The sequence below is a fragment of the Heterodontus francisci genome, chromosome 3 (genome assembly GCF_036365525.1).
Source record: "Heterodontus francisci isolate sHetFra1 chromosome 3, sHetFra1.hap1, whole genome shotgun sequence".
Taxonomy (NCBI): Eukaryota; Metazoa; Chordata; class Chondrichthyes; order Heterodontiformes; family Heterodontidae; genus Heterodontus; species Heterodontus francisci.
This window is the reverse complement of record NC_090373.1, coordinates 56060090-56066089: the sequence shown is the minus strand read 5'-3', so window position 1 is coordinate 56066089 and position 6000 is coordinate 56060090. Positions and strand designations below refer to the sequence as shown.

At 42.4% G+C, this 6000-nt stretch overlaps 1 protein-coding gene across 1 annotated transcript in view; it reads right to left on the bottom strand.

Moving 5' to 3' along the window:
• Positions 1-296: 296 nt before the first annotated feature.
• The window catches only part of LOC137366973 (uncharacterized), a 37191-nt gene continuing 31487 nt past the window's right edge, over positions 297-6000 (bottom strand). The window contains exon 11 of the mRNA XM_068028489.1: positions 297-844. The gene's annotated coding sequence lies outside the window, so the exon portion shown is untranslated. The remainder of the gene's footprint in view (positions 845-6000) is intronic.

The window sequence follows — 6000 nt, the reverse complement described above, 5'->3', positions numbered from 1 at the left end:
CTTTGGTTAGACCATACTTAGAATACTGTGCACGGTCTAGTATCCATATTTGGACTAGTTAACAAGATGGAAACAGCGTGAATTGAGAAAAGCATGAATAATATGAAGCAGTGATCACGGTACAGTTTTTTTTTTAAACAGAATAAAATTATGTTCAATTTTTGATGCAGGAATTCAGCTATCCCTACTGTAGTGAACACCTGATATAAGATCTTTTCAGCCCCAAGGGGGTTTGTTATACTGAAGTTTGCCTGCAATAATACCCTGAAAAACCAAAATTATGAAATGTATGGAAGAGTTTAATCAAGCAGTAGTTTAACAGGGTATCCACTATTCATTACATAGTTATTCATTATCCTCTAGGTGACAAAGAAAATTATACATCAGTAATTGTGGGGCAGAAAGAGTGGGTTTAAGATTATGTCAAACTACAAAAGTAAAATGCAAGCGATTTAAATACCAACTTTAATATCATCAAATACATATGTCAGGTGCAAAAAATGCCTCATCTACTTTGTCCCATTAGGCTTGAGCTCAGGAAAGTACCTGCTACTATAACAATGGAAATATTGAACTTCCCACAGTAGCTTTTAAGTGACATTGCCAATTTGGCGGCAGTTTGTACCAAATTGCGGGAAGTCCACCAAAAGCTGCTGCAACTAAATTAATTTCAGACATGATTCATACCATGAGCAAAGGCAGAAGATGTTTTGAAAGATAAAATATAAAATGTTGATTGTAGTGATGCATCAGATCACTTCAATATCACTTCCTATCCAGTGGCCACTTAATAGAGTCGAAACTTGTTCTGTTGAAACATTTCAATTCACCTATAGGATTGTAACTTAAAAAAGATTCTAGTTAGGTACATTTAACTGGAAATATTTCATTTCATGTATTGACAATTTTATATTATTCTGAGAATTTTGCGGGTGGATCTAATTCTTAATCTGTCAAAATGTTGGGGAACCTGATATTCAAACCTACGGACAGTAAATTCTAGTTAGAATTATTAAAGTTAATTTCTTAAGAAGAGTTTATCCTTATCAAAGTTTGAGCCTCTCCATTAATGACAGCAGAAATTGTGTGGAGGTAAGCAGGAAATTTTAAAAAATGCTAAGTGTCTAATACAGCTTAATGAATATCGCAAAGTCAGCAACGTCAGAGTGTGACAAAAAGATTAATGAGGTCTGAAATGAAGTCTGTAATAACATAATTTGCACTAACAAGAGATTGTAATCACAAGATCTCTATAATAGGGTTCCACTGTATTATTCTAAAGTACAATCAGGTTGTGCATTTTAATTAAATAATGGTAATAATTTCTTTTCTAGTATTTCTGAAATGTATTATGAATATATGTTACTGTACAAAGAACCATCGACTGAATCAGATCTTACAAAAAGTTGCACATGAAATTTGGGAGGGATTTCTTCCAATCTCCCACCATTACTTGTGTAGAAATTCTGGAGGAACAGTGTAAATGGACTGTTCCTCCAGAGCCTCCACTATTCCTCTGTCCAAGTTACACTGGAAAATTGAGAAGCCTCTGGGTAAATTCTATCCTTGCATTTAGAATAAATTCTTTGAGTTGTAAATAGTCCAGAAATGGCTAAAAATGGCAAGAAACCTCTTGGACATTAATCAGACCTGTCGACTGACAATATAGTGATTCTTTTGTAATTGAACTATTATACAGAGAACAAGGGCTCACCAAGAGATTACAAAGCAGTACTCATGTCCATCAGTTCAGATAATCTCATCTGTTGGGATGACATTACAGTTTGAAGAGGGCTTTATAATCTACTCTGGATGTGGGACTATGTTTTGTTTATCCCTACACTGACTCGGTGTAAATTATAAGAAAATACAACCTGTTCATTCATGGGTGATTACATCCACACTGAATAAACAATTTTATTGTAGCAAATAGAATTCCACTGGTCAATTGATTAATGGGAAATTATGGGCTCAAAATTTGGATATGTACTGCCCATTTATTTGAACACAATGAGTGGCCTTAGTGGTTCAAAATGTGTTAATGTTATTTGTGCAACCTCCTGGTTTGAGAAGCACCGGATGCCATAATGAGAAGGACAATAGCACGCAGGCAGTGAATGTCTGCTGAAAGTATGCAGAGTTGGCAAACAATGATGTCAATCAGTGTGTTATGCTGATTTGATACCAGAGCAGCCATTTTGGAGCTCAATACTCCAGCTAATGTCATTTCCCAATACGCATGGCTGAACACGTGTTCAGCAGGAAGGAAGCCTCAGCCCCGCCCCTCTGCCAGAGCTATTTAAAAGGATCATAGCAACTTACAGATTAGTTGCTGAAGTCTACTGAGAGTGGTATGTCAGTGATTCTGTCCTGACTTCAATGCTTCTGCACAAAACATTGCTCCAAGGCATGGGTGCAATTGTAGGCATTCCCCTTAGAATACAGCATGACTTGGAGAATAGAAAGCGGCCATGAAGATCAGGACAAGCTGCTGAAAGAGAGAGGAGGAGGACAGAGAGGAGCAGGAGGCCATATCTGCCCACCTTGTTTATTGAGGAATTCTCTGTTTTTCGCTGAGGTTCAGGTTAATTTGTGAGACATTTGCACTTCACAAAGGATGTCCTCACTGAAATCTGCTACCTGTTGCGGCAACAACTGCAACCTCAGAGCAGGGTAAGGACCACATTGCCAGTGGCTGTAAAGGTGACTGTGATGATGAACCTTTGTGAATCTGGTTCCTTCCAGGCTGGAGTTGGAGATATTTGAACATCTCATAGTTGGTGGTCTACTGTTCTGTAAGGAAGGGATAACCTGAAGGGAAAACACTTGCAGGGCTACAGGGAAAGGGTGGAGGTGGGGGGTAGGTGTAGGTGGGTAGTGGGACTAACTAAGTTGCTCTTGCAGAGAACTGCCATGACCTCAACGGGCCGAATGTACTCCTTCTGTGCTGCAACCATTCTATGATTCAATCCCATGGTAGGTGATCTTACATAGTGAACCATGCAGGTCAATGCCTGGTATCCTGACAGCAGTCATGACGTTATTATTCAGTGATCGTTCACTATGCAATGTGCATTGAGCCACCATGACAAACCAGAGGGTGGCTACTTGGTGACATGGACTACTGCTGACGACATGGCTGTTGGCTCCATTGTGCAGCATTCATACAATAAAAGCCAAGCTACTACACAAAGTGTGTTTAGAGCAGACCTCTGTTATGCTGAAACAATTCTTCGGCTGCCTGGACTAGTCTACAGGAACCCTGCAGTACTCAGCAGAGCGGGTGTCAAGATTCGCGGTAGTTTGCTGTACACTGCGCAACTTTGCCATCATGAGGGCACAGCACTTGCCACCAACTACATGGCAACTGCTTAAGAGGAGGAGGAAGAGGAAGGGGAGTCAGAGGAAGGGTGGAGGCAAACCCTCCCCTTTCTGGCCAGGTTGTCTGTGAACCACTCATCTGACTGATACCAGTGAGTGCAATCTCAATTCCCCATTTATCAACAGTCCCAAACATTACCTTCCCTCTGATAGTAACTATATCATTAATCACAACAGGTCAGGCAGCATCTGTGGAGAGAGAAGCAGAGTTAACACGTAGGTCTGTGACCTTTCATCAGAACTCAGATCTGACAGAAGGTCACAGACCTGAACCGTTAACTTAACTTCTGTCTCCACAGATGCTGCCTGACGGGCTGAGTATTTCCAGCACTTCTGTTTTTATTTCATAATTCCAGCATCTGCAGCATTTTGCTTTTGTATCATTGATCACTTGGCCAAAATGCAATAATAAAAGCCAATACAAAATAAAATTTCAAAACCAAATTTTTGGATCAGATCATGCGATACTGCATACAAACGTCAAGTAACCGCCCTTTTGTGCATTCCCTTAGTGCCTGTCGTTTGTGGGCCTTTGCCTGTCCTCATGCTCCTATGCAGTGCTATTCCAGTGACAGCAGCATGGCTGATGGAAGGCAGCTGATTTTCAGTGGAGAAGACGGCAGATGATCTTGGAGGATTACTTGATCAGCTCTGGCCCTAGTAGAAAGGCTGGCTTTGGACTGCACCACCTCGGCATGGACGGCAGCAGTGCGGACAATAGCAAGGGCACAGCTGCAGTGGCAGGGGTGGGAGTGCAAATTCTGTCATCCTGAGAGAGGACAGCAGGTATGTTCTCCACAGAACCACTGCCACTCCCCTGGAGTGCCACCTCAGTAATCCTAGTGACCTGTTGGAGGACAGATTACTGGACTACTTTGACAGCCTGCAGGCCCCTTGGAACATTGTTATCCACAACCATGATGGCAGTAATTTGAGCTTGCATTGCAGCAATCTGATCTTGAAGGTATTCAGTCTGAGCTTCCACTGCAGCACGAAACATTGAGTGGCATCTGCACGCACTGCAATGGAAGCTGACTATCGGATGCTGCATCATGGTTGGCTTCACAAGTGATCTCATGGAGTTGACCACCACTTATATGCCATAAAGGATCGGCTGCAAGCTCTGTGTAAAGCCCCACGCAAAGGTGGTGCTGGATTCCTCGCTACTCTTTTGACATTGTAGGCTGGCTTTCCGGCAGGCCTGCCAATGCACGAGCATTTCATTGTGCATATCCATCAGCCTTCTTCTTCAGCCTTCTCCATTAAAGTCCTCACCTGAGTTCTCTGCAGCAGAACCCGTGTATGACGCCCCCGCCAGCAAGCTGGCACCTGCACTACCCTTGCCCCTGCCCTAGGCAACTTGTGCCCAGTGAAGATAAGAACATAAGAAATAGGAGCAGGAGTAGGCCATTTGGCCCCTTGAGCCTGCTCCACCTTCAATAAGCTCATTGATTATCTGATTGTGGTTTTAACTCCACTTTCCTGCCTGCCCCATATAACCCTTGACTCTCTGGTTGATCAAAAATCTCTCTAACTCAGCCTGGAATATATTAAATGATCCAGCCTCCACTGTTCTCTGGCGATGAGAATTCCAAAGATAAACCACCCTTTGAGAGAAGAAATCCCTCCTCATCGTCTTCTTAAATGGGAGACCACTTATTTTGAAACTGTGCCCCCTAGTTCTAGATTCCCCCATGAGAGGGATGTAGGCCCAACCTGCTCAACCTTTCCTTGTAAGACAACCACTTCATACCAGGAATCAGCTTAGTGAACCTTCTCTGAACTGCCACCAATGCAAGTAAATCCCTCCTTAAATAAGGAGACCAAAACTGTACACAGTGCTCTCGGTGTGGTCTCACGAATGCCCTGTACAGTTGTAGCAAGACTTCCCTACTTTTATATTCTATTCCCCTTGCAGGAAAGGCCAACATTCCATTTGCCTTCCTAATTACTTGCTGTACCTGCCTGCTGACTTTTTTGTGATTCATGTACAAGTACAGATCCCTCTGTACTGCAGCATTCTGCAGTCTCTCTCCATTTAAATAATATTCTGCTTTTCTATTCTTCCCACTAAAGTGGACAGTCTCACATTTTTCCAGATTATACTCCATCTGCCCAAATATTTGCCCACTCACTTAACCTATCCATATCCCTTTGCAGACTCTCTGTGTCCTCCTCACAACTTGCTTTCCTACCTATCTTTGCATCATCTGCAAATTTGGCTACAATATAGCTGGTTCCTTCAACCAAGTCATTAATCTAGATTGTAAATAGTTGAGACCTCAGCACTGATCCCTGTGGCACTCCACGAGTTGCAGTTTGCCAATCTGAAAATGCCCCATTTATCCTAACTCTGTTTCCTGTCAGTTAGCCAATCCTCTATCCATGTTAACATATTACCCCAAACACCATGAACTCTAATCTTGTGTAGTAACCTTGTATTAGCATTAACTATAGATGCAGATCCCACCTCTAAGCTCTCCTCTAAAGTATGTGGTGTGTGACCTGGTTGCTATGAGTGTGAGTGTGAGAATGTGTGTTGGTGTTTCTTCATCATCACTGTCTTCTTCCTCTTTCACCTATTTCTCTTCCACCACTGCCTGGCCAGGTTGCAGTTCT